Source organism: Panthera onca, chromosome Y (assembly GCF_046562875.1).
Source record: "Panthera onca isolate mPanOnc1 chromosome Y, mPanOnc1 haplotype 2, whole genome shotgun sequence".
NCBI lineage: Eukaryota > Metazoa > Chordata > Mammalia > Carnivora > Felidae > Panthera > Panthera onca.
In genome coordinates, this window is record NC_138358.1 from 23,793,270 (window position 1) to 23,820,211 (window position 26,942).

Consider the following 26,942-nt stretch of genomic DNA (forward strand, 5'->3'; position numbering starts at 1 on the left):
TCTGACTTATTTTTTTTTAATTTTTTTTTTAACATTTATTTATTTTTGAGACAGAGAGCATGAACAGGGGAGGGGCAGAGAGGGGGAGACACAGAATCCAAAGCAGGCTCCAGGCTCTGAGCTGTCAGCACAGAGCCCGACTCGGGGCTCAAACTCATGGACCGTGAGATCATGACCTGAGCCAAAGTCGGACGCTTAACCGACCAAGCCACCCAGGTGCCCCCCGACTTATTTTTTTAATGCTTATTTTGAGAGAGTGAGAGAGACAGGAAGAGAGAGAGCGCGTGCACACAGGAAGGGGCAGAGACTGAGAGCGAGCGAGTGAGCGAGAAGCCCAAGCAGATTCCCTGCTGTCAGCACAGAGCCCAACCTGGGGCTCAGTCTCACAACGGACTGTGAGATCATGACCTGAGCTGAGACCAAGAGTCAGACCCACTGAGCCCCCCAGGTGCCCCACGAAGCCCAACTTTTTATTCACTAAAAATCACGTGTGTGCTGCGTACATGACAACGTACTTGGTAATGAGCATGACTGCGTTCCTGAGGTGCATTCTGATGGACGTGGTCAGATAGAACACTACTCGCTTTTCCAGAGACACAGAAGATGCCTGAGCAGACTAGAAGTCATGTCAACACCCCTACGGCAGGTAGCCACATTGACTGGATCATACCTGTTGTTCTAGAAAAATGATTAATCAAAATACCCTTCACTTGCCGAGTTTAAGCGATAAGCTGATAGCCGCTCTGCCTATGGGCCTGTCCGTAGCACGGAGAAGAAACCAATCGTGAATGAGGAGTAAAGTGTGCACGTCCACTTGACGTCATTTCTATGAAGAAGCCACGTCTCGGGACGCTGGTGCACGGACAAAGAGGAACTCCAACTTTTGTATGTTGTCACAGAGCTCCCTGCATTGGTCTGGCAGAGACCTCCGGATAGCTGGAAGGCAGGTGGAAACTTGGGGGCGGGATGGAGGGACGGGCAAGCTCCAAACGCAGATGCAGCCCAGCCACCAGGTTGTCCACAGCCCTGTGAGACCCTGAACAGAGGACCCAGCAAAGGCGTGCCTAGACTCGGGATAAGCAATGTGTTGTTTCTGGCTGTTGCACCCGTGGTAACAGGCAGCAACAGATAAGCAACATGACTGCCTCTTGGGTTATTCCAATTCTCACTGTAGTTACCAGAATTTTGCCACTCAAAAGATGCTTATGTTGGGGCGCCTGCGTGGCTTAGTCGGTTGAGCGTTCGGCTCAGCTTGTGATCTCGTGGTTCATGAGTTCGAGTCCTGTGTCGGGCTCTGTGCTGATAGCTCAGAGCCCAGAGCCTGCTTCGGATTCTGGATCTCCTCTCTCTGCCCACCCCCACCTTGCACTCTGTCTCTGTCTCTCAAAAATGAATAAAAAAGTTAATTTTTAAAAATGCTTATGTTTAGTTAATTTGGTGATATTCTGTGCTTTTGTATGTACTGAAGAGAAACTCTGACAGCCGAAATACAGATCTGTCCTGAGATTTGTTTGAATTCTGGGAAATTCACTCATAAGACAGCATTAGGGAAATATGAGAGGCTAAATAAAAAACTATGAGATCGGAGCATAACCAAATGAAACAAAAACATTACCGAGGGGAGACAATGTAACCAATAACAAAATCGTGCGCCACACAAGGCTAACACTGAACGGACTTTTGCTGATGCTGAGCTGACGTTGAGCGGGGCAGTAATGAGTCAGTTACAATGATGAATTCACTATGTGCTCAAAGGTGGGGCCACTGGCAGGTGATTAGGTCATGAGGGTGGGGCCCTCACGAATGGGATTAGCGCCCTTGTATGTTAGAGACCCCCAGAGAGCTCTCATCCTTCTGCCAAGTGAGGACACAATGAGCAGATGTCATGGAGGAAACAGGAAGTGGGTCCTCACCCGATCCCAAATCTGCCAGTGCCTGGATCTCAGACTTCTAGCTCCCAGAGCTGCGAGAAATAAATGTGACGTTTAAGCTGCCCCATCTGTTGTATGTTGCCTCAGCAGCGTGAAATGACTCAGACACCACCCCGAGGCACGTCGTTGTTTATTCTGTCACACTGCGTGCTTAGAGATAAGTAAAATCTGGGGCGCCTGGGTGGCTCGGTTAGTTGAGCGCCCAAGCCTCAATTTTGGCTCAGGTCACCATCCCACAGGCGTTGAGGTCTTGAGCCCTGTATCGGGGATCCACACCCAGCGTGGAGGCTGCTTAACATTCTTTCTCTCTCTCTCTCTTGCTCTCTCTCTCTCTCTCTCTCTCTCTCTGCCCCCCCCCCCCCAAAAAAAAGAAAGAAGCAAAATCTAATCATCAGGCTCTCAATGTCAGCATTTTAGATATGTGGAGCCAGAGGATTCTGTTATGGGGCTGTGCTGTGCACCGGAGGCTGCTGAGTGTCCTCTCTGGCCTCCACCCACTAGATGCCAGCACCAGCTCCCACCCGCCATGGTTCTGACGATCAAAAACATCTCCAGACTTTGCCAAATGGTCCGAACTGCAAAAGTGCTGCCGGTTGAGGACACTTCTGGAGAAGAAAAACCAGCACGTTGTGTTTGCAATGAAAACGAAAACGCACGGACAGAGTCGTACGCCGTGTGCCGCTAGCTGTCGCTTAAGGACGCGGCCAAGCCCCCACGAGAGATCACTGAAAACGCAGCCTAAGAGCTGGGCTTTTTCTAACAGGCTGCGTCCAATCTTCCCACAAGATCACCGGTATTTTCATTAGAAAGTGAAACGCGGAGGGGCGCCTGGGTGGCTCAGTCGGTTAACCGGCCGACTTCGGCTCAGGTCATGATCTCACGGTCCGTGAGTTCGAGCCCCGCGTCAGGCTGACAGCTCAGACCCTGGAGCCTGTTTCAGATTCTGTGTCTCCCTCTCTCTGACCCTCCCCCGTTCATGCTCTCTGTCTCTCTCTGTCTCAAAAATAAATAAAAAAAAAAAAAAAAAAAAAAAGAAAGTGAAACGTGGAGTTCTTTCAGCAGTCAGATCTCTTTTGGTTTCTACGGAGAAAGCGTTTCAAGACGATGCACTTGCAAGAAGCTGCTTCTCATTCCCCAGCCCCAAGTGTCTGATAAACACACGTGTGTCTGCACATGTGACCACACAGGACCGTGGAGCAGGGGAACACGACATCCATAGGACACCAGGGACCGGGGGCAATTTTTGTCAGTCCGCTCCTCTTTCTCTTTACGTGCCATCGTCAGCTTTCCTATCATGGACCAATTTTTCTCTCTAAATTTATAAGTTAGGATAAGGCTTTCCCAACACAGTGTTAACTTTTTACAGGCTTTTTGACTTGTAAGCAGCAGAAAAAAGAAAACAGAAACCAGCCGTGGCCTGCAAGAGAACCAGGTGAAATGTCCCTTGGTCAACGAGACTTGCCCTATGTCCCTCCAACTGTTCTACCTGAGCTATATAGTTTAATTAAAAAAAACAAAAAAAAAACAAAAAAACAACCCCAAAAACCCTAGTAATTGGGGGCGGCCGGGTGGCTCAGTTAGTTAAGCATCCAGCTCTTGATTTCGGCTCAGGTTATGGTCTCATGGTTGCGGGACTGAGCCTTATGTCGGGGTCTGCGCTGAATGTGGGGCCTGCTCAAGATTCTCTCTCCCTCGGCCCCTCTCCCTCTAAAAAAAGCAAAACAAAAGAAAAACAAATCCTAGCAACTGGATCAATTACCCTACACACAACTGAACACCTAACTAGCTTTCAAATGATCGTTTCTTCAGGGCGCCTGGGTGGCGCCATCAGTTGGGCAGCCGACTCCTGGTTTGGGCTCAGGTCACAATCGCACGGTTTGTGAGTTCGAGCCCTGTGGTGGGCTCTGTGCTGATGGTGTGGAGCCTGCTTGGGATTCCCTCTGTCCCTCCCTTGCTTACACAGGCCCTCTTTCTATCTCTCTCTCTCTCTATGTGTGTGTGTATATATATATATATATATATATATATATATATATATATATATTTCTCTGTGTGTGTATATATATATATATACACACACACACACATAAATGTGTAAAAATTAAGTTACTGTTCCTTTAATTTTTTTTAATGTTTATTTTTGAGAAAGAGAGACACAGTGCAAATGTGGGAGGGGCAGAGAGAGAGAGAGAGAGAGAGAGAGACAGAATCTGAAGCAGGCTCTGAGCTGTCGGCACAGAGCCTGATGCAGGGCTCAAACTCGGGAACAGCGAGATCATGACCTAGGCCGAAGTCAGACACTTAACCAACTGACCCACCCAGGTGCCCCTATTAAATGTTTCTTTTAAAACCTAATGAAAAAAAAAAAAAAAGAATTTACAGTAACCAGTAAAATGTACATATATATTCTTAGACTATTCAATACAAACATGAGAACACTCTCCGAACTGACCATAAACCTAGCAGCAATATTCGGTCCACTTCAACTCGTCAACGGGTCTGATTACACTGAAATCAAGAGAAACCAACAATTAACTGGATGCTTGGTTGCCACCCCTCCAAGCAATGAATGTGAAGGCAGTGGGGGTTGTTTTGAAGGGTTCACTTCACTTTTTTTGACTCCACGGGGCAAATGGCTGAGATTCATTGGCCAAAAGTTACTGTTTTAGACCAACCTCACCAACTTCCACTCATAAGGGTGGGAAAGAACTTACCTATCCTCTGTTCTCCAAGACAAGACCTAAATCTCACAGATGGATGTTAGAATAAAATGATGGATCTCCCCCCGCTCCCCAAGTTCTGCTGTATAATTTCATATAAAAAAGTGCTCAGGTACTAGAGGTATTCAAGTTCACCGGCTCTGAACACAGGGATGCATTCCCAACACAACGTTTCTTCCTTTTTTTCTACTTTTTAAAAATGTTTATTTATTTTTGAGAGAGAAAGAGAGACACAGTGTGAGTGGGGGAGGAGCAGAGAGAGAGGGAGACACAGAATCCGAAGCAGGCTCCAGGCCCCGAGCTGTCAGCACAGAGCCTAACGCGGGGCTCGAACCCGCGAACCGCGAGAACATGACCTGAGCCGAAGTCGGACGCTCAACCAACTGGGTCGCCCAGTTGCCCCCGCCAACACAACACTTCTGATTTCAGTGTCAGCAAGGACATTCTGCCTCTCCTGTCACCCGCCTTCCCAGGTGCCATTTTCTGAGGCCATCCATAAGTGAAGACGGAAGGAAGGAGCCCTTGTCCTGTTCTTTACGAAACCCAGTCATAAGCAGTGGCTTAGGCAGTGGGAGTTTCAATGGTAGTGATACCATTTCTCAAGTCCCCCATTCCTGCCTTCGCTTAAACATGAAATGGCTCTTGCGGATGGAAAAGATGGGTAAGGCAAGGCTGTGAACTCCTTAACATGAGCTGCTCTACATTTCCACAATTTCTACTCCAGGACAGGACGGCCTGAGTTCTCTGTATCAGATGACAGAGGTTCAATCTACATGAATGGTTCAGCTCTATTTCTCGCTCTTCTGGTTTTAATGTGGTAAAATATACATCACATACAATTTACTATCATAACCTTCCGATGTACAATTCGCTGTCACTGACTACATTCACGCTGTTGCGCAACCATCCCCATCATCATCTCCAGAACTTTCTCATCTTCCCACACCGGAACTCTGTCCCCACTGAACACTCACTCCACATTTCCCCCTCCCCCTGGTCCCTGGCACCCACTCTTCTGTCCACTGTTTGTCTTTGTGAGCTGGACTCCTCCAGCTTTTTAACGTATATGCTTCAAGGTCACAAAAGTGGAACCGTCTGAAACCACCAGTTTGATTTTAAGGGGAAGAGAAAGCACACCGGGGCCACAGGTCATTTCTCATGGGTCCTCGTGACCCCATCGCGTCCGCTTTCCAGAAGGACAGATACACGTGGATGCTCATGCCCCTCAGAGGAGGCTGTGGGCTCCACACTCACCGGGCCAATTCAGCATGGCCCACGTGTGCCAGTTTTCAAGGCCTTTCCCGCCACTCGTCCTTCTGCCGAAATAACAATCCCACGATGAACGAACCCCCCGACTTCACCTCGCCCTGGCTCCCTCCATCAAACACTCAGATATCTGAAGCGAGAACAGAGGTAAAGGCACATTTCACACGGGGGTGGGGTGGGGCTGAACGGTCTCCAGAGGCCTTGTGACATCGCGAATCACATCTCAGCCCTAACGCTTGCTGTGCACTTGATTCAACTGTCAGCACTGTGTCTTGTTTCCTACGTGCTCCTCCTGGGAAAGAAAGGTCTGCGAAGAGGCCAGGAAGCCTTCACACTGCAAAGCAGCAGCTCACGTCACACAAGCATGACTGGATCCTATACCGGAACTTAACCGAAATCCCGCTGCAAATAACAACGCGCACAAATGGTCTGCCCGGCATTTTCTGTGTGTAAGGAGATGGTGTAAGAGGGGGTGATAGAACCAAGTTCTGGGTGTCTACCATATTCAAGGTATGGTGTTTAGAAATACTAGGGATTAAACAAATGCACATACAACCTGTCTTCAAGCTATTTAGTAAGACATCTACGCAAACAACGAAGGGCTCCAATAGTTAAGCCCCCGAAAGTATTATGGACGGCCTCCAACTTCTGAGAAGGGAAGGTCTGGCAGAGGGGAAACACAATTCCTGTTGATGAAGATGAGGTCGGGGGAGAAACATGGGAATAGGAAGAGAAAAGCTGCACAGGAGCCGTGTGTGTGTGTGTGAGTGAGTGTGTGTATGTGTGTGCACGCACGCACGTGTGCCTGAGGGGGCTGCCTACAAGAAGGATTTTGACCTTTTATGATATACCAAATGCTCCTCCAGACCCAGCGCAGGAAGACCGCCATCTGATAAGCTGGTGTCTATGAAACGTCATCTATGTCTATTATGTTGGGTAGAAGCCGGCCTATGTCCTCTCTCCACTCTGGAAGAACACTTTTAGCGGGCGCATGAGGTCTGTGCTGGCTGCCATAAAGTCAGGGTCAAAGCATGGGATTCATGCAGGATTCAGGGGGCCTGGTGGCTAAGGGCCAGAAACTCCAATTTGTAATCATAATGCTATTGCTTTCTAGCTCCAGGTTGGCGGCCAGGTGACAGGACTCTGTTTCTCATCTCCAAACTGAGGACAGCAATAGCCCCTATGCCTGGAAGAGGCTGAGAGGGTTAAACGCTTTTCTGTAAATTCTCAGAGCAGGGCCTCCTGCACAGTAGAGATCCAGGATGTGGCAGCTCGTCCTCCCATCCAGCTGACTGTGCGCATCCCCAAAGAGCGACCAAAACGGGCCTTCTGGAGGGATCGGCAGGACACCCCACCCTCACTAAATGGACTCAGAGCAGCTCTCCTGGGAACAGTTAATCGGTGATCTCCAAACCCGCAAGCGGAACTTCTAAAACCCGTCGAAGAAAGCACGATGCACAGAGGCCTCACGGTGTGTATTCCTTTCCTAACATAGATGCGTTGGAGATACAAGACGACTGTTTTCCTTCCTTCCTTTTCTTTCTTTCTTTCTTTCTTTCTTTCTTTCTTTCTTTCTTTCTTTCTTTCTCTTTCTTTCTTTTCTTTCTCTTCTTTCTTCCTTCCTTCCTTCATTCCTTCCTTTCTTCCTTCCTTCCTTCATTCCTTCCTTTCTTCCTTCCTTCCTTCCTCTCTTTCTTTCTGTCTCTCTCTTTCTTTCTCTCTCTCTTTCTTTCTTAATATTTTTCATGTTTTTATTTATTTTTGAGAAAGAGTGTAAGCAGGGGAGGGGCAGAGAGAGGAGGAGACACAGAACCAGAAGCAGCCTCCAGGCTCTGAGCTGTCAGCACAGAGCCCGACGCGGGGCTTGAACTCACACACAGTGAGATCATGACCTGAGCTGAAGTCGGATGCTTAACCGACTGAACCACCCAAGCGCCCCAACACAAGGCAACTTTCAACACCTCACCGGTTCGGGAACAGCATCTGTTTCCAGCCCCAGTTCTGAGAACTCCCATGGATGCTCTCCAACCGCTCCAGTTCTAGAATAAAAGAAAGCTTTGGGGGCCCTGGGACAGCTCCTTGGCCTCAAACACATGGAAAAACAAAGCAAAAAATAACCCCCCAAACAGAGGGGTTCTTAATTAGGGCAGTTGTGTTTACTTTCTTGCCTGACCCAGTTGTGACATGAGGCCCCTTAACTGGCTGATCTGAGCTGTTCAGTGCACGGGGAAGGCCCCAGCACTCCCTGGTTGAGCTGCTCCCAGACCAGAGCGGTGGAGGCAGGGGCAGTGGAGACCTGAGCTGTAGAGACGGGAGCGGCGGAGGCGGGGTGGTGGAGACCCAAGAGTGTGGCCCATGGCATGTCTGTGGTGCCTGCGAAGGGAAGCATGCCAGCCCATGCAGCGATTTGGGCAGAAGAGCCTTCGAGAAACCGAAGGCGAGTTTCTTCATCTTGCGATTTGATTGCAAGGTGGCAGAAACTCCTATTCACCACGGCTCCCTTCCCAAATTAGTTCAAAGTTCAGCCGCAAGAGAAATATCGTTCAAGGGTTTCGTTTTATTTAGCAGGGAGAGGGCTGCCCCAAACATCAAGTTGGAACTGCCACTTGATTACCTTAAAGATATGACCACAAGGGACCTATGTGGGAGCTGGCCTTGTCCCCAGATAGAGAGCAAAACACACAGGCATTAAAGCAGGAAATTAGGTCCTAATCTGATACCATTACAGGGGAAAGTTTCTCTGTTAACAGTCTGCCCCATTATGAAATAGTCTCTTAAAATCTTTTAAAGCAGCCCTTTTTCTCCAGGGATGGAAGAAAAGTTTGTCTCATTTCTCGTTCCCTATTAGCCTGCTGGCATGGATGCTGGAAGAATCCTTTGGGTTCAAGTAATCTGGAAAAGACTCAGGTCTCTGGGACCTGTCTCTCTGCAGCCCTAGGACCAAGAGCCAGAGCCACCAGAAAATCTGTTGGCAATGACCTCATCATCCAAAAGGCACTTTCTCTCTTTCTTCGTGGACATTCTGGCTTCAACGCAGTGGGTCTTAACTTGCTGACTGCTTCCCCCAGGACGTCTTCCTCCCTTCAAACGGGAACTGGGTTTACTTTTATTTTACAATCAGTGGTCAGTTTAAGAGGAAATTTTTTTTTAGTTAAAATTTTTTTTTCATGTTTGTTTATTTTTCAGGGAGAGAGACAGAGCACGAGCAGGAGAGGGGCAGAGAGAGGGAAACGCACAATCGGAACCAGGCTCCAGGCTCCGAGCTGTCAGCACCGAGCCTGACATGGGGCTCGAACTTACGGACCATGAAATCATGACCTGAGCCAAAATCGGATGCTTCATGGACAGACCCACCACCCACGTGCCCCAAATTGTTAATGCACGTATTAACATTTGCATGCAATCCTTTTCTAAAACCTGCTTGGGGACCAGCTTATTTTGGAGATGAAACAGACTGGTCTTATCACTTTGCATTAATTCTTTCTCCCATGTGACTGTAATTAAGCCAACGTGTAGCTGTTGAAATACTTTGCTGTTCAATGACAAGAGGGTTCAATGAATTACGGCATTTACGGTTCGACCCCAATTATAGGCAAATATACACATGGAAAATGTTGGCGGGGGGGAATACATGAAAACATGAACAGTGGTTTCATCTTGACCGCTTTCTTTCTAGACTTACCATCGTTTACCAGTGAGTATATGTATATATTATTTCACAGTAATAAAAGATACCTAAAGAAAAGATTTTCCACTCATCTCACAGTTCTTTACTTATTTGCACTCAGATGGCCCAAACCTATACATCAAATCAAACAACTATTATTTTATTACCAGAGTTACGACCAACAATATACTACCATTTAAATACGGGAATAAACCAGGGGAATGAGGTGAAGTCCCGAAAAGAATATACTTCATGACTGGGGGAAACATCTATGATACAGAGTTAGATACAAAAAAAGCAGGTTTCAAATGCACACGATGATAAATTTTGTTTTGTATACACACGTGTGCACGCACGCGCCCACACACACAAATGGAAGAGAACCCTCCAAAAGAGTCTCACATCTAGTCCTGGGGGTGGAATTTTGCTAGATTTATCTCTCTATGTGCGTTTTTTGTATTTTCCAAATTTTCTCCTATGCACATGAACTGTTTTCACATTCATTAAAATGTAATTAAAACCTGGCACAGAGTCTCCAGAAATAATCTGCATGAGAAAGACTCCGCGCTTCTAAGAAGGAAATGAGGCTTCAGGGTGGGGAGGACAGAGAGGAGGGGCTCTCTTCGTAGAAACATAATGCTGCTCTTCAGGGAATAAAAAACATCCCCGGGTGAGGCATTCAGAAAGGGCCCTTTCTGTGCTTAGCCGCCCTTCTGGGTTAATTAATGGCTTGCCGGGGCCTTCAAGTGCACGTCAAAGGCAGATGCTGACGTGACAGGAAAGGCGTCCGGTCCTTGGTCCTTGGGGTTACCTCCAAAACCATCTGTGTGCCTCCCAAGTGGCCACGGAGTCCTCTCTCAAAACTCTGTGCACTTGCCACTGTATTTGCTTACACATCTCTCTCTGCCTGTCCAGGAGGAAGTCTTCCTAAAAGTGCCCAATCTAGTAACAGCAAACCACTGCGGCTTCTCGCTGTGACGGTGTGCGTCCCAAGACCAGACAATGTACAATCTCCCTTTTCTTTTCTTCCCCCCACTCTCCAGACTAAAATGCAAGTTCATGCACCCAAGATTCCCAAGCAGACTGCCTTGGAGACATAACAGTACTCTTTTTCTAATGACTTTGGTTTAAGCCAACACTTCCAATTAATCTGTACATCGATTTACAAATTTAATTATCTTCAAGACTGAGAAGTTGGAAACAGCTTCTCTACAATGTACACTAGGCCCTCAAACAGATTTTAGGAAGACATACAGGCTGGCTACGCAATCTCTAACACACTCTGACTTTCACCCACTTACACAGGATTTATTTTGGCCTTTAGAGCTCCCTTTCCTGTGTTAGGGAGTCATGGGCTCATATAACATGGCCTCTGGAGTTTTGAAAAATAAACCCCGTGGCTTTCTCTATAAATATAAAAGCAGGCAATGCCTCACCCATTCACGTGGTCTAGAACTCCTAAGTCGTCATATAACAGCATCTTTTCACGTTTCAGTTTAAATGAAGAACAAAAATATAATAAAATAAAAAAAACACTTAAAATATCATGACTCTAAGCATTAGATGAGAATGCAATGATCCTCCTATTTATGTCGGCAAATGTAGAACTAAATTTTTATCATCAAATGCTCTGCAACTTACATTTTCACAGCCACAAGGCTGGTAAGATTTAGGGGCAGCTGTGTGGCTCAGTCAGTTAAGCGTCTGACTTCGGCTCAGGTCATGATCTCATGGTTTGTGGGTTTGAGCCCCATGTCGGGCTCTGTGCTGACAGCTCACAGCCTGGAGCCTGTTTCGGATTCTGTGTCTCCCTCTCTCTCTGCCCCTCCCCTGCTCATGCTCTGTCTCTGTCTCAAAATTAATAAAAACATTTAAAAAATAAATAAATAAAAAAGAAAAATGTTAGGGGTGCCTGGGTGGCTCAGTTGGTTAAGCATCCAACTTTGGCTCATGATCTCACGGTCCGTGAGTTCGAGCCCTGTGTCGCGCTCTGTGCTGACAGCTCGGAGCCTGGAGCCTGCCTCGGATTCTGTGTCTCCCTCTCTCTCTGCCTCTCCCCTGCTCGTTCTCTCTCTCGCTGTCTTTCTCTCTCAAAAATAAATAAACATTTAAAAAAAAAAAAACCAGGCTGGTAAGATTTAAAATTCAAAATAAAGCACTGACAGGAATAGTGAGTGGGCGTGGCAAATCTCGGTACTACTGACATTTGGGACCAACTAAGTCTCCGTGGTGGGGACTCCCCTGAGCACCGTCGGAGGCCCAGCAGCATCCCTGGCCTCTGCCCACTAGATGCCAGGAGCGCCCTCCCCCTGAAAAACGTGTCCAGGCGTGGCCAAGTGTCCTCCCCGCTCCCTACCGCCCCGGGGAGGGGCGAGGAGCTGCCTCTGACTGAGAACCTTCCGGTCAGGGCCACTTCTCATTACATGGCGGGAAGGCCCCCAAATTCCTCAAAGCCTTCGCTCCCTGAACACGTGCAGCGCCTCTGCCTAGCGACCGCAGTTTGGCGTCTGTCTGAACCCGGTCACGGGCCCTCCAGAACCACGCTTCCGGATTACTCCAGTTCAAAAGGCACAAGTCAGAAGAGGGAGAAATACAACAGGTGCGTTCCTCCAGGCTCCAGTCAGCCGACTGCGGCCTACAGGCCACGCCCCACCTGCTGCTTCCCCTCGTGGGGCCCGCGAGCTACGAAGAGGTTTTACATTTCTAAATGGTTGAAGAGGAAATCAAAAGAATCATATTGTATGACCCATGAAATTGAGAGGACATTCCAATTCCAGTGTCCATAAATAAAGTTTTATTGGCACTCGGCCACGTTCACTCATTTACGGGTGATCGATAGCTCCTTTTACACAAGAGCACAGTTGAGTGGCTGTGACAGAGACTGGCTGGCCCTCAAAGCCTAAACTATTTACTCTCGTCCCTGACAGAAAATGCTGCCCCTGCTCCCCGTTTCCCTGCTCCACCGAAGACGACAACCGCCTTGTCTGTTCCCAGCTTGAAAGCTACCTGTCTGCTAAGTGGAGGTGATGCCCCCAACTGTGGATGCTCTCATGAACAAACCAACCGCTTTCAAAGTGAGAGCAGGTGGGGCACCTGGGTGGCTCCTTCCCTTAAGCGTCCAGAGCCTGGAGCCTGCTTCGGATTCTGTGTCTCCCTTTCTGTCTGCCCCCACCCCCCCCCCCAAAAATAAATAAAAAAGTTTAAAAAATTAAAATATTAAAAGTAAGAGCAGGAAACACCATTGCCACGGTCAGCTGTGAATGGCTTTCAAAGGAGCACACGTGTAGAAATTAGGTAAATCTAAGGGAGCTTATGATCAGTTGTCACTTTCTGACACAGAGCACCCAACACACAGAAAGGGGATGTGATTCACAGATGATTCCCAATCTTACTCATGCACGATAGGTACTGTGGTCAGTACTCAACAGAGTGCCATTCCTCGCATCATCCCAAATGACCGTGCGCATCTTACAAACTTCCCAATGAATTATCAAAGGCTGCCAAAAAAACCCCACACAAAACACACCAAAACAAAAAACCCAAAACCCAAAGTCATCTATAAAGCTCAAAACCAGTGCATCATACACAGTAGGAATTCAATGTAAGCTCCATTCAATGGAACCTTGTGTTCCCGAAGTACGGAGTTAAATCCCAGTCAAAACACTGATGACCAACGGACCTCTCCCAGCTTCTCTCTGACATTTAGAAGATGATTCAACTACATTTCAAAAAATACTCATGGAGAAGCCTGGCAGTTCACCACAATTCTAAACACAGTTACCATACAACCTAGCAGTTCTCCTCTCTGATATATACCCAAGAGAAATGGAGACAGACGTCTGCACAAAAACTTGTACCCAAACGTTCAGAGCAGCATTATTCATAACTGAAAGGGAAATGCAACTCAAATGTCCACCAACTGATGGAACAACAAACGATGTGGTATAACCCTACGATGGAATATTCTTCGGCCATAAGAAAGATTCATGCTGCAACATGGGTGAACCCTGAAAATATATTAGGTTAAAGCCAATCACAAGCTCAACTTAATTAACATTTTACAAATTTTTGTTTATTTTGAGAGAACACGCGCACATACACGTGGGAGAAGGGCAGGGAGAGGGAGAGAGAATCCCAAGCAGGCTCCACACTGTCAGTGCAGAGCCTCATATGGGGCTCGAACTCATTGAACCGTGAGATCATGACCTGAGCTGAAACCAAGAGTCGTACGCGTAACTGACTGGGCCATCCAGATGCCCCTACAAATTTATGTTCTCATTAGCAAACGATAATTTTCAAATATTTGAGTAAAATATCAACATTCTTACACATTTAGGGACTCCTGGGTGGCTCAGGTGGTTAAACGTCCTACTGTGGCTCACGTCACGATCCCACGGATGGTGAGTTCAAGCCCCGTGTTGAGCTATGTGCTGAATGAAAGCACAGGGCCCACTTCAGATCCTCTGTCCCCATCTCTCTCTGCCCCTCCCCTACTCGTGTGCACATGTGCTCCCTCTCTCTCAAAAATAAACATTTAAAAAAGTATGTTAAAATTTTTTAAAGATTCTTACATGTTTACTTTGTTAAACAGTTTTGCCTTACTTGGTTTTAAACAAAAAAATACCTCAATAAGATTCTTCGGTTAAATCTAGGACTAGGATCACTTTAGTTCCAATTGAGTTTTTTTTAAAGCAATAAGCAAAAGTCTTGCCCAAATTTCCATCTTTATGTATTTAAGGTTGTAAAGGTTCTGTGGGTTTTATTATTTTTACGAAGAATAGAGAGAGACAAAATTGTAAATATAAAAAGTAAATAATACAGGAAACACCAAAAAGTAAATAATAAAATCAAACCCTAAAATCCCACCTACCACACAATGACAACTTTTGTAGAACTGGCCATCAGGTTTAGTTTGGCACACGGGCTTCAACTCTCGGCGTCTGTTTGATTTGCTCTTCTAGAAATTTTATCATCTCCTAGATATGTAAGTAATAACCCCATGTTGTTCTAAGAAGTTTTCAAGGTTAACCAGCTAGTCAATTTGCAGATACAAACAAATTACGTTAAGAAACTAATAAAGTCCAGGGGCGCTTGGCTGGCTCAGTCAGTAAAGCATGGGACTCTCGATCTCAGGACTGTAAATGTGAGCCCCACGTTGGGTAGAGAAATTACTTAAAAAAAATAAAATTAGGGGCACCTGGGTAGCTCAGTCAGTTAAGTGTCTGACCTCGGCTCAGGTCATGACCTCAAGGTTAACGTGTTTGAGCCCCTCGCTGGGCTCTGTGCTGACAGCTCAGAGCCTGCAGCCTGCTTCGGATCCTGTATCTCCCTTTCTCTCTGCCCTTTCCCCCCACAAAATAAATAAACATTAAAACATTTTTAATAAATAAAAATAAAAATAAAAAATCTTAAAAAAAATAAACCAATAAAGCACAAAATTAAGATACAGGAGATAAAAACGTATACCCGTGTGCCTGATTATAATGAATCTCTTGGCTTACTTTTAATTCACAATGCTGACACTGGTTTTTGAAGGTGTCATGCTCTCCTGGTAAGACCCAGAAAAGTTTAGAAGAGCTGGTTCATTATCCAAATTCATTGAAGGCAATAAAAGGCGAATTCATCATTTAGAATTAACCATATAGCCTGTAACGATTTCGTGGTGTTCCATCTACTGCCTTCAATGTCAGCAAGGAGGAGCCCCTGCAACTTGAAAACATGCCACTTTAAAACAGACAGTGTCCAATTCTGGCACCTTCCACTTCTCCAAGGGGCTTCAGGTGAAAGGACAAAGACCCAACAGCATGTGGGTTGCTCACCTTTACGGTGACTTCATGTGTAGACCTCGGGACCAGTGAGCTCCCCAGCATCCGATCAGATAAACTGCCAACCGGCCGCCAGGACCTGCCTGGGGAGAAACGAGAAGATTTGAAGAAAAAAGTTAAAATTCTTTGGGAATGATTCACCTCTGGCCTCTCCTATTTCTTCTTTGTTTTCTTTTTCAAATCGGTGACATTGTTTTCCTTTTAAATCTCAGCTCAAACGAAACACATTTTATGATGTTATAATCTCCATCTTCCACTTGAACACAGACTATGCAGTTTTACCTGCAAAGTGAAAGAGGGGAAGGAGAATGGCCAGTCGGTACTGAACACGTAGAAATCCTGGAAGGAAAGTCTCTAAGGAAATAATCAGTTTTGGTTCAGACAATGCTACTGCTCTCCTTTAATGATAACCAATGCCTATCTGAAATACCTTTGTTTTAGGAACTGTGTCATATGCAACCAGGAAACTAAACCATACACATCTCTAAGAGAAGAAAACACGATTTAAGGAAACTTTATAGACATTGTTCACACTAACGTTTGTAACGGTCTTGCACGCATGTCCATGGGGTACACCCTCCGGTATACCGTGCTCATCAACACACAGGAGTAACATTACAATCTCTTTTTTCCCTGGGGTGCCTCGGTGGCTCAGTCGGTTAAGCATCTGACTTTGGCTCGGGTCATGATCTTGTGGTTCGTGGGTTCGAGCTCCGCGTCGGGCTCTGTTCGGACAGCTCAGAGCCCGAAGCCTGCTTTCTCGGTCTCCTCCTCTCTCTGTCCCTCACCCGCTCACGCTCACTTGTGTGCTCACTGACTCTCTCTCTCTCTCATAAACATTAAAAAAATTAAAAAACAAAAAAAAGAATCTTTTTTTTCCCTTTGGCTTCCCTAAAGTAAAGCAAAAGAAAAGCATATGGATTCAAAGCATCTCGATGTATCCATTACTGTTTCCACACATTTCAATTCCACCCAAATGCCACCATTCGCGATTCTCAAGAAGCCAGGTGTACAGCTTATAAGGGGACTTCGTATCAAAATCTTGTTTGTACGTTTCAGTCAATATAAACACTACACAGTCAACCAGAATTTACGGAACAGTATTTACCTTCTTCCTCAAGAAATTTCTTTGGTTGTGAATGGATCCAGCCTCCTACATTTAAATTACCTACTACAGTCTATAAGCTCAAAATCTAAGGAAATTAACTGCCCGCTATTTTCTCTAAATTCTTGTTCAATCACCTTAAGTGATAATAAAAAGGTGCCAGGGTTAATATAATTCAATTCCACAAGTGAAGCTATGAGTAATGGTGTTTCTTATTAGTGAATGCAGAGCCTTGTAAAATGTTTTAAGGAAATTCAAGTAAATTAGTCCCACTGAGTCATGTTGATAGCTATGCTGTTCAAAGAAAGGAGGCTAAAACGATTTTATAGGTAGGTTCACAGGCCGTTAAGTTTCATTACAGTACATTTAAAAAAAGTCATAAGGATATGTAAGATAAAAGTAATAATCAGGGCCATTTAAAAAAAACTACCACAGGGGGCGCCTGGGTGGCTCAGTCGGTTGAGCATCCAACTCTTGATTTCGGCTCAGGTCATGATCTCATGGCAGGGAGATCAAACCCTGTGTCAGACTGCACTGAGTGTGGACCCTACCTAAGATTCTCTCTCTCCCTCTCCCCCTGCCCCTCCCCTGCTCACACACTCCCTCTCTCAAACACAAAACAAAACAAAAAACCTACCACTGAAGAAGAGAGATTCAAATAAAATCCCCTTACAACTCTCTGAATAGGAATTATTCACCAGAGTGAAGCAGGCATAAAGGAATATTGATTCTGTTTATAAGATACAAATACATTTCATTCTGAAAACACTTCTGTAGTAGAAATAAAACAGGACAATACTCCTTATAGTACCTGAAGCAGAAAACAAATTATTAGTTTAGGGATTGAGTTGAAAATTACCACAGGGGGGAAAAAAATAGCCTTATGATGAAATTGCTAAATACCACAAAGTATCAAAATATGAGCAGATGTCACCACAATAAGCCCCAAATTGCTCGGGAATTAAAACGCTAAAATCCGTAATAATTCAATAAGTAATTAATATATAAACAGCTCTTATTACAAGCTGTTCAGAAAAACCTTTAGAATCAAATTCTTATTCTTTGGTCCAAAACAGATGGTAACTCACAAATTAGTGTCTTGGAATTGAAGATTATCTTTTATATATGTTGTTAGACTCAGTAAGTGTAATTAACATCATCTGTGTGTTACAAACACACAAAAAAGGGAAAATATGACTGGTTGATAACATTCTTCTGCTTATGCAACATGTCAAAATTAATTAGTTTGTTGATAGAAACAACAAATTAAGGTGATAAAGCCGATCTTCTAATACCTAATCATAACTGATTTTCCCATTATTGTTACCCAAACGGAACCATTACCAATAATCACCAGTGGCAAAAAAGGTTCACGTCCTGCAAAGTCTGTGTGTGAAATGCCAATCATTTTAACCAATGCAACACACAAGGTAACAATAAACGCGAAAAGGACTGCACGATTTTCTGGTTGCTCCTCAGCTCTTGGCAAGGCATGGGGTAGACACATCCTGGCAGTCCGTCCACGTAGGAGGTACAGAGCCTCAAGACATTCACAGTGTTGCACAAACATCCACTCTGTCAAGTCCCAAAACATCTCCGTGGCTCCAAAAGGAAACCTTGTACTCATTAAGCAGTCCCTCTTCCCCTCACTCCCTCTCCCGGCTCTGGCAACCTCCAGCCTACCCTCTGTCTCTCTGGCTTTGCCTATTCTGAGCATTTCACATAAATGGAAGAAACAATACCTTCTGTGGCGGGCATCTTTCACTCGGCATCGTGTTTTCAAGGTTCAGCCATGACGCAGCCTGCCCTGGGACCTCATTCCTTTCTGTGGCTGAACAGGATTCTACTGTATGGATGAACTTCATCTTGCTCATCCGTCCATCAGTTCAAGGGCATCTTGGCTTCTGTGAACGGTGTCGCTATGCACATTCGCACGCCAAGTGTCTGAGGCCCTGTTTTCCATCCCTTCGGATGTATACCGGGGAGGGGAATTGCCCTATAGCATTTTGCCTTCTTCCTCCTTTGTTGGAGCCGCATCCTCTCTAGGACTGACAGATGCCAACAGGACGGGCAGAGGGAAGGAGCTCAGCGAGCAGGGGCCTGGGGACGGGAGCCGACCGCTAGCCGGGGACAGGCAGGGAGGTCTGCACGGGGAGCAGGGTGCAGGAGGGAGCCCGGGTCCCCGCCGGCACGACAGCTACAGCTGGTAAATGGCTCTGCGCGGCGAACACCGCGACAAAGAATAAGTCGCTATTTCTCTGCTCGGAGCAAAGCACATTACTCTCCTGTTCAGGATCTTCACGAAGTGTCAGGCATCAGAGAAACCGGATTTGTTTTGTTTTGCCGCCGCCCCTCCCCCCATCCCGGCTTTAGCACCCAAGTTGTGACTTCAGACCTGCTCACATTCCTGGACGGATCCATCAAGGGCCACTTGGGTTGACAACGGTTGCCCAGGTGACTTCGCAGATTTAATACTGAGACTTTGTATGGACCCAGGCACGTAATACCGAATAAAAGCATACAATTAGTACAGCGTATCCGTACTTTAACCCAGTGGTTCTGCCTGGGGCGACTGTGTCTTCCACCCCTGGATATGTCAGGCACGGTCCGCAGACGTCGTCAGCTGTCACAACCGGAGGAGGAGGAGGTCCAGTGACCCACTACCGGGGAGAGACCAGGGATGCCGCTGGACATCCTACAACTCACAGGACAGCCTACCCGCACGGAAGTCTGACTGGCGGCCAAATGTCAATAATGCCAAGGTGGAGAAACCTGAACAACACAGATCTGAGACTCCCCGAGTTCTCTCCGTGACTCCTAATTCCTACGGTGAAATACTAGAAGGTGAATAACACTTTCAGGCGGGTCTTGGATTCAGAAAGAAGTGTCTAGGGGAAGCTTCCATAGACCATCACAATGCCTCCTTCCTGGTTGCCCGAGTTATAAAACGAAGCCAACAGCCCACATGGATCACGAAGTCAAAGGGACAAAGCATCCGTTCTTACTGATCATAAATTAAATGCTTGATTCTATCTCTTGGTAGAATCGAATTCAATCTGCACAATAAAGGGTGTTTTTTGTCTATTTATTTTAAGAGACAGAGCAAGTGGGGGAGGGGTAGAGAGAGAGGGAGAGAGAATCCCAAGTAGCCTCCGCACCGTCAGGGCGAAGCCCGATGTGGGGCTTGAACTCACAAACCGTGAGATCATGGTCTGAGCCGAAAGCAAGAGCTGAACATTTAACCCACTGAGTCACCCAGGCGCCCCTTCAACGTGTGTTTATTTTTGAGAGACAGAGCATGAACGGGGAGGGGCGGGGGTGGGACAGAGGATCCGGAGCAGACCGTGCGCTGACGGCAGTGAACCCCACATGGGGCTTGAACTCATGAACCGTGAGATCGTCACCTGAGCCAAAGTCGGACGCCTAACTGACTAAGCCACCCAGACGCCCTGTCGATGCGGCTGTTTTTTAAACTGCCCATGGAGCAGGACAGAGGCCTCCTACCGACAGCCAGCACCGCCTGCCAGCCACGTGAGGGAGGCACCACGGAAGCAGGTAACCCAGCCCTGGTGAAACCCTCAGAAGACCGCAGCCCCAGGGTGGCCTCTTCAGTGCCACGTCACAGGGGCCCGAGCCAGGCCCACCCTGCTGAGTCACACTGGCATTCCTCGGCCTCGGGACCCAACTCATGGTGAAGGGCAGGTCAGACACCCGACCGGGGCCAGGCGCCCTTCCTTCAGCAAGTGCGTGTGATCATTATCCACAGGCTGGGGACGGTGACGGGCAGAGCTGCGCCACGGAAGCCTAAAACCAAATGAGCTGGGGAGCCCGACAACTAGAGGTCCGAATGCACCAAAGCGACAGAACGATGTTTTCCGGGCTGTCCGTGCATGTCTGGTCTGCGTCAGCTGAGAAACGGTTCCACGATCCAATCGGATGGGACACACTGGGTTTTGTGAAGTTATTAACAAACAAGAATAGTGGTTCACGCGAAAGTGCACCTATCGTCTGCCCAGCTCTGTTCCAAGTGCCACAAACTCATTTGATCCTTTATTAAATAACGGAAGAAGCCCACCTACCAGAATCACACCGTGTTTTCAGTGCTGCACCCCAGGTCCCGCCAGCAAGCACATCACACCAGGTGACCCCACACAAGAAATATCATTCTGCTGTCACGGTTCCCTCACGGCTCGGACCTGCAGGCGGCAGGAACTCTGGGAAGCCCCTTCCTCCTCGAGCTTCACTTCGAGCTGCTCCTCCCTGTATCCCTGTATGGCCCCCCCCCCCGGGGTGACGACACCCCACGGCCAATACGCTGTGGTTTGCCACGCTCCCAAAGCCCTCTCCGAACGGCTTGCCAGCAATATGCTGACATTCAGAAGACAGAGCTCTGATGGACTCTGAACACGTCAGTCACTAGACCTTCCAAAAATTGAGGTTTTCCTGTTGGAAGACTGGGTGTTCTCCAACAGAAATATGAAAACACACTTTTCAGACTTTGGACGTATGAAATCTAAAGACGACGGTACTTGACTAAAACGAAGACAAGTGTGCCCAGATGGTAATGACCGATAAAAATAAATGTTACTTTTGATATTATAATAGTATCAAGAAATAGGGCAGTTCTAGATAAGCTTCTCCGTCGGGAATTAATCAGGCCACCATTCCCATTTCTCTTCTGACTCACTGAACTAGGAAAACGGGTACCGCGAAGTGAAAAGTCACAACGCATGGATTATTTCCTCCTATCTCTCTTTTTTTTTTTTTTAAAGCTCACTTTTGGAAAACCCTTAATTCGGGTGGATTAAGTGTTGCCACTGTAAGTAAAGGTTTATCTTTCTGTTAATGCATAAACCCTAAGTGAGACCCCAAAGGGGCGCCTTCCCTTTTCAAGTTATGCTTATGACCTAGAAAAACTTTCTTGTATTGTTAGTGATAAAGGCTAGTAATTTTGTACATAAATTCCAAGGGGCTAACCTCTGATGTCCTTCAAAAATCAGCTTATATGTCATAAACACATAAGGTAAAAACAAGGACCACCTTAAAAGATTTTTCTTTTTTAATTTTTTTTTAATGTTTATTTATTTTTGAAGAAGAAAGAGAGTGTGAGCAGGGGAGGAGCAGAGACAGAGAGAGACACAGAACCCGAAGCAGGTTCCAGACTCAGCCGTCATCACAGAGCCCGACACGGGGCTCAAACTCATGAGCTGTGAGATCATCACCTGGGCTGAAGTCAGACGCCTAACCGACTGAGCCATCCAGACGACCCAATGTTTGTTTATATCATTTTTTAGAGAGTGAGAGAGAGAGAGAGATAGAGAAACAGACAGAGGCAGGGGGTAAGCAGAGGAGGGGCAGAGAGAGAGAGGGAGACACAGAATCCGAAGCAGGATCCAGGCTCTGAGCTGTCAGCACAGAGCCCGACGTGGGGCTTAAACTCATGAGCTGCGAGATCATGACCTGGGCTGAAGTTGGACGCTTAACCAACAAAGCCACTCGGGCGCCCCAAAACGTTTTTCTTTTAAAAACAGTCTGCAGGGGCACCTGGGTGGGTCAGTCGGCTAAGGGTCTGACTTTGGCTCAGGTCATGATCTCGCAGTTTGTGGGTCTGAGCCCTGGGCTGGGTATCGGAGCCTGCTTGGGATTGTCTCCCTGTCTCTCCCTCTGCCCCTCCCCTGCTTGCGTGCACTCTCTCTCTTTCTCTCAAAATAAACTTAATAAAATAAAATAAAGGTAAAATAAGTAAACTTAATAAAATAAAAAATAAAATAAAAGTAAAAACAGTCTGTACGGTTAAATGACAAAATTTGTCGTCCAGTGTCTATAGAAAATATTTAGTCTGAACGTTTTTGGAATTAACACTTCAGTCTGGTTATCTGTAGGCGGTAACCCTGGCTGTGCCATCAATTTTCCTGTGGCGTGCATTAACTGGCCAATGGACCATTACGGCACAGGTGTGAGAAGTCTGGTAAGATCTCTGACCCATATTTGAGATGGGAAAAGCGGTCATTGTGGAAGTGTGCCCGTAAAGCTGGCAGCCAGCCCGCCACTTACGGCTGATGCCCCTCTCACGAGTAATAATGTCGGTATACTGTGCACACAGACCAGAGACGTGTCCAGGTTTTGTGCAGAACCCCATTCTCTACGGCCCAAGCAGACAGGAGAGAGTTACCAACAGGCAAAACCAACGACCAGCGACTTTCAGGTTGCCCCAACCTGGGGGAGGGCTCGTTCTAGTGTTTGTTCAGAAGGCACAAGTTCTTAGATGTGACAACAACGTGTTTCTAAAGGAAAGCTTCCAGGATCGAGTAAGTCTGGGGAAATTGTAGGTTAAAAAAAGGTAAAACAGATCCATAAAGTGGAACAAACACCAAGCGGGATAAACTCCAGAGAAAACCCTAACAAGACGCGATCTCCTGAAAATCTGCAGTCAAAAGAAATTCTTAAAAGCAGCCAGAGAAAAAAACACAAATTACAGCCAGAGGGAAAGAGAAAACTCACGGACTTCTTGTCAAAAACCATGCAACCCAGGAAACGATGGAATGAAATCTTCAGAGCCGAAACAATGTGTCAACTGAAAATTCTACTCTCAGACAAAACAGCTCTTAAATATGAAGAAAAAGACTCTTCCAGGCTAACAAATGCACAGACAGTTCACGGCCAATAGGCCTGTCCTGTAAGAAAAACTAATGAAAAATTAATGGACGTGCTTCAAGGGGAAGGATAAACAGCTCAGACTGGCACCTGGACATCTGGATTTGTGCAAAGGAATGATGAGCGACAGAAATGATAAATACAAAAACATTTTCTTCTGGGGCACCTGGGTGGCTCAGTTGGTTGAGCATCTGACTCTTGATTTCGGCTCAGGTCATGATCTCTGGGTTTCTGGGTTCGAGCCGCACCCACACGGTCAGCGTGGAGCCTGTTTGGGATTCTCTCTTTCCCTCTCTCTCTGTCCCTCCCCTGCTCGTGCTCTCTCTCTCAAAATAAATACAACTTAAATTTAAAAAAAAAAACCCACACATTATCTTCTCATTTTAAAATTTATAGGGGCATCTGAATGGCACAGTCAGTTAACCATCCAACTTAGGCCCAGGTCATGATCTCACAGTTTATGGGTTCAAGCCCCACGTTGAGCTCTGTGCTGACAGCTTGCAGCCTAGAGCCCGCTTCGGATTCTGTGTCTCCCTCTCTCTCTCTGCTCCTCTGCTCGTGCTCGCTCTCTTTCAAAAATAAACATTAAAAATATATATAAAATTTCTTTTACATATAATTGATTGCTTAATGCAAAATTAGTAACTGTATCGTGGGTTTTTTCTTTTTTTAATGTTTTTATTTATTTTTGAGAGAGAGAAAGAGAACACAAGTGGGGTAGGGGCAGGCAGAGAGAAGAAGACACAGAATCAGAAGGGGCTGCAGGATCTGAGCTGTTAGCACAGAGCCCGACGTGGGGCTCAAACTCATGAACGTGGGGCTTGTGAGATCATGACTGAGCTGAAGTCGGATGCTTAACTGACTGAGCCACCCAGGCGCCCCTGTATTGTGCTTTTTAAAACATATGAAAGGAAAATGTACGACAACAGTAGAAGAAGTCGGGGATGGAAGAGGAATGGAAGTAACTGTTGTTAGGTCCACATCCGTGATGTGGTACGATGTGCAAATGCAGACTGCGCGAAATTAGTGTTAATGTGCCGCCGAAGAGAGCACCAGACTCTGCCAAATTCAAGACGGATACTGCAAGCATTAGAACATTACTCTAAAAATTAAAACTGAAGTATAGCTAATGAGCTCATAGCAGAATCATGCAAAAAAAATTCTCAATTTATGCAAACATATGCAGGAACAGAGGAAAACAGAAACACAGAACGGCACAAACAGAAAACAAAAAGCCAGTGGTAAATGGTATAACCATTCTGATTAAAAGGCTGATTGTCGGACTGGATACAAAATCAAGATCAAACCACGCTGTCGTAACAAAACTGGTTTGGAGAAGTATACATTCTGTCTATGAATATATGTATGCATGTATGTATATATATTATAGTTGGCCATATATTATCGATATATATTATCTTTTGTTTTTAATGTTTATTTTTGAGACAGAGAGAGAGAGAGACAGGGAGAGAGAGGGAGGAGGAGGGAAAGAGAGAGAGAGAGAGAGAAAGAGCATGCGAACGTGAGCAGGGGAGGAGCAGAGAGAAGGAGACACAGAATTCGAAGCAGGTTCCAGGCTCTGAGCCGTCAGCACAGAGCCCGACAGGGAGCTTGAACTTATGAACCGCGAGATCATGACCTGAGTTGAAGTCCGACACTTAACCGACCAAGCCACCCAGGCACGCAGCCATATACTGTCTTTGAATATATGTATTCTGTTCAGTTGAGCATTCTCCTTTGTGATTTCTCCCACCTCTTAACTGCTTCCTGAGTCTGAGGAGGACATGCTAGGGTGAAGAAAACATGTTATATGGATGATTCCTGGACACCAAGATCACTCTGCTTTAAGAAAGCAATTCACGAAGGAAGGTAACGACACAGTGACCCCGGTCTGTCGGAGTCTGACTGTAGAGAGCCCAGACCACCAGACTCCGTAAGAAGCCTGAGCATCAACACGCTGAGGGCACATTCAGCTGTTCAATGAAGACACACACCCCAAAAGGGTTAAGGGATGTAATAGTGAGAAATCACAACCTCTGCTCTTGAAGACAAGCCCAAGCTGAAGAAACACTTTGATCAGGGCGGCCAACTTGGGGCAATGGGGCAGACGGGTGCCTGGGAGCTTCCACACGGGACTGGTCCTGTTCCCCTCTCTCCAACAGGTGTTGATCCGTGATCCCAGCAAATTTATCTAAGAGTCTGTTTCATGAGAACAACCTTCTTAAGACAATAGCCGCAACGGCACGTGGTTACAATATCTCACACACAACTGGCCCGTCCTGGGGCGCCTGGGTGGCTCAGTCGGTTGAGCGTCCGACTCCGGCTCGGGTCACGATCTCGCGGTTCGTGGGTTCAGGCCCCGCGTCGGGTTCTGTGCCGACAGCTCGGCGCCCGGAGCCTGCTTCCGATTCTGTGTCTCCCTCTCTCTCTGCCCTCTCCTCTGTTCGTGCTCTGCCTCTCTCAAAAATAAATAAATAAACATCAAAAAAAAAAAAAAAAAAGTGCCCTGTCCCATCAAGTGAATGTATCATGAATGTTACTAATGCTTCGTTTTTAGCATGTTACTAAAACCAGAGAATTTTATGTTTAAAATAATAGCATGTTTAAAATCAGAGAAAACAATGTTTTGTATCTTTGATGAAAAAGTGCACACGCCAGGCATTTCAATAAGTATACACTGGTATATGTTACGTAAATGTTACACGTAGAGAAACACACAGAAACTCCCCAGAGTACTTATGATGAAATGTTCTTGATGTCCTCTATCATTTGTGTACTTGAGGCTTCTCTATTTACTACCCTCCCCTTTTCTGAACCTGAGCTTAAAAGTTGGGAGACCTATCTAGACACGGCCACAGGCGGGAAATTCCAGGGCCACAGAGCAGAGGCGAGCCCACCTTTTCTGTAAACGGCCAAACAGTAAGTGACTTGAAGCCTAGCCATACTCTTGTTGCCTCTACTGAGCTGGATCCTGACACTCCGAAGCAGGAATTGACAAAGTACAAAGACACAGGTGTGGGGCTGTTTGGGTCGGCCTACGGGCAGTGGCTTGCCCACCCCGGCCTCGGCACACAACCACGCCGGGTTTAGTAAGCTGTGCACTCGTAACTCTTCACTGCATTTAAACAGACAACCCACTCGTCTGGTCAGGGTGACCAGACAGCACGCAGAGAAAGAAGTTCTTTATTCCAGAAGCAAAGCAGGTCTGTGCTTTGTGACAGAGAACGACCACAGGGAAGGGGAAAGAGCAGGAGTGTGCTATGGACGGGAGCTCGAGCCTCTGGTCCCCAGGGGCCATTCACACAGCTGCCACCAGGGATCGTTGGGACAGCCGAGCAAATGTCACATCACATCGACGTGCAGATTTCAGGACCCGAGTGCTGAAATTTGGAAACTTCCCAATTCTTTCATGGATCACAGACGTGGGCAATTAAACAGAACAATCTAATCAGTTTGGGAACGCAATCTTTATTTTGCCTTTGAAAATGATTGTATTTAGGGGCGTCTGGGTGGTTCAGTCGGTTGAGCGTCCAACTTCAGCTCAGGTCGTGATCTCACAGTTGGGGAGTTCGAGCCCCGCGTCGGGCTCTGTGCTGACAGCTGGGAGCCTGGAGCCTGCTTCGGATTCTGTGTCTCCGCCCCTCCCCCGCTCATGCTCTCTCACTCTCAAAATTAAACATTTAAAAAAATAATAAAAAATGAAATAAGAAAATATTATATTTAAATACACTTCTGTTTTTAGAGTAGTTTTACGTTCAGAGCAAAATTGAGCAG

The 26,942-nt window shown here is 46.5% G+C and overlaps 1 protein-coding gene across 8 annotated transcripts in view; it reads right to left on the reverse strand.

Moving 5' to 3' along the window:
- The window catches only part of LOC145714972 (F-box-like/WD repeat-containing protein TBL1X), a 229,568-nt gene that overhangs the window by 51,125 nt on the left and 151,501 nt on the right, over nt 1-26,942 (reverse strand). For 4 of the 8 annotated variants that reach the window (XM_081794545.1, XM_081794546.1, XM_081794544.1 and 1 more), the window contains one exon: nt 15,404-15,492. The gene's annotated coding sequence lies outside the window, so the exon portion shown is untranslated. Of the gene's footprint in view, nt 1-4,383; nt 4,440-14,454; nt 14,561-15,403; nt 15,493-26,942 lie in introns of all 8 variants that reach the window. The other 4 variants (XM_081794548.1, XM_081794547.1, XM_081794549.1 and 1 more) reach the window with 3 other exon arrangements.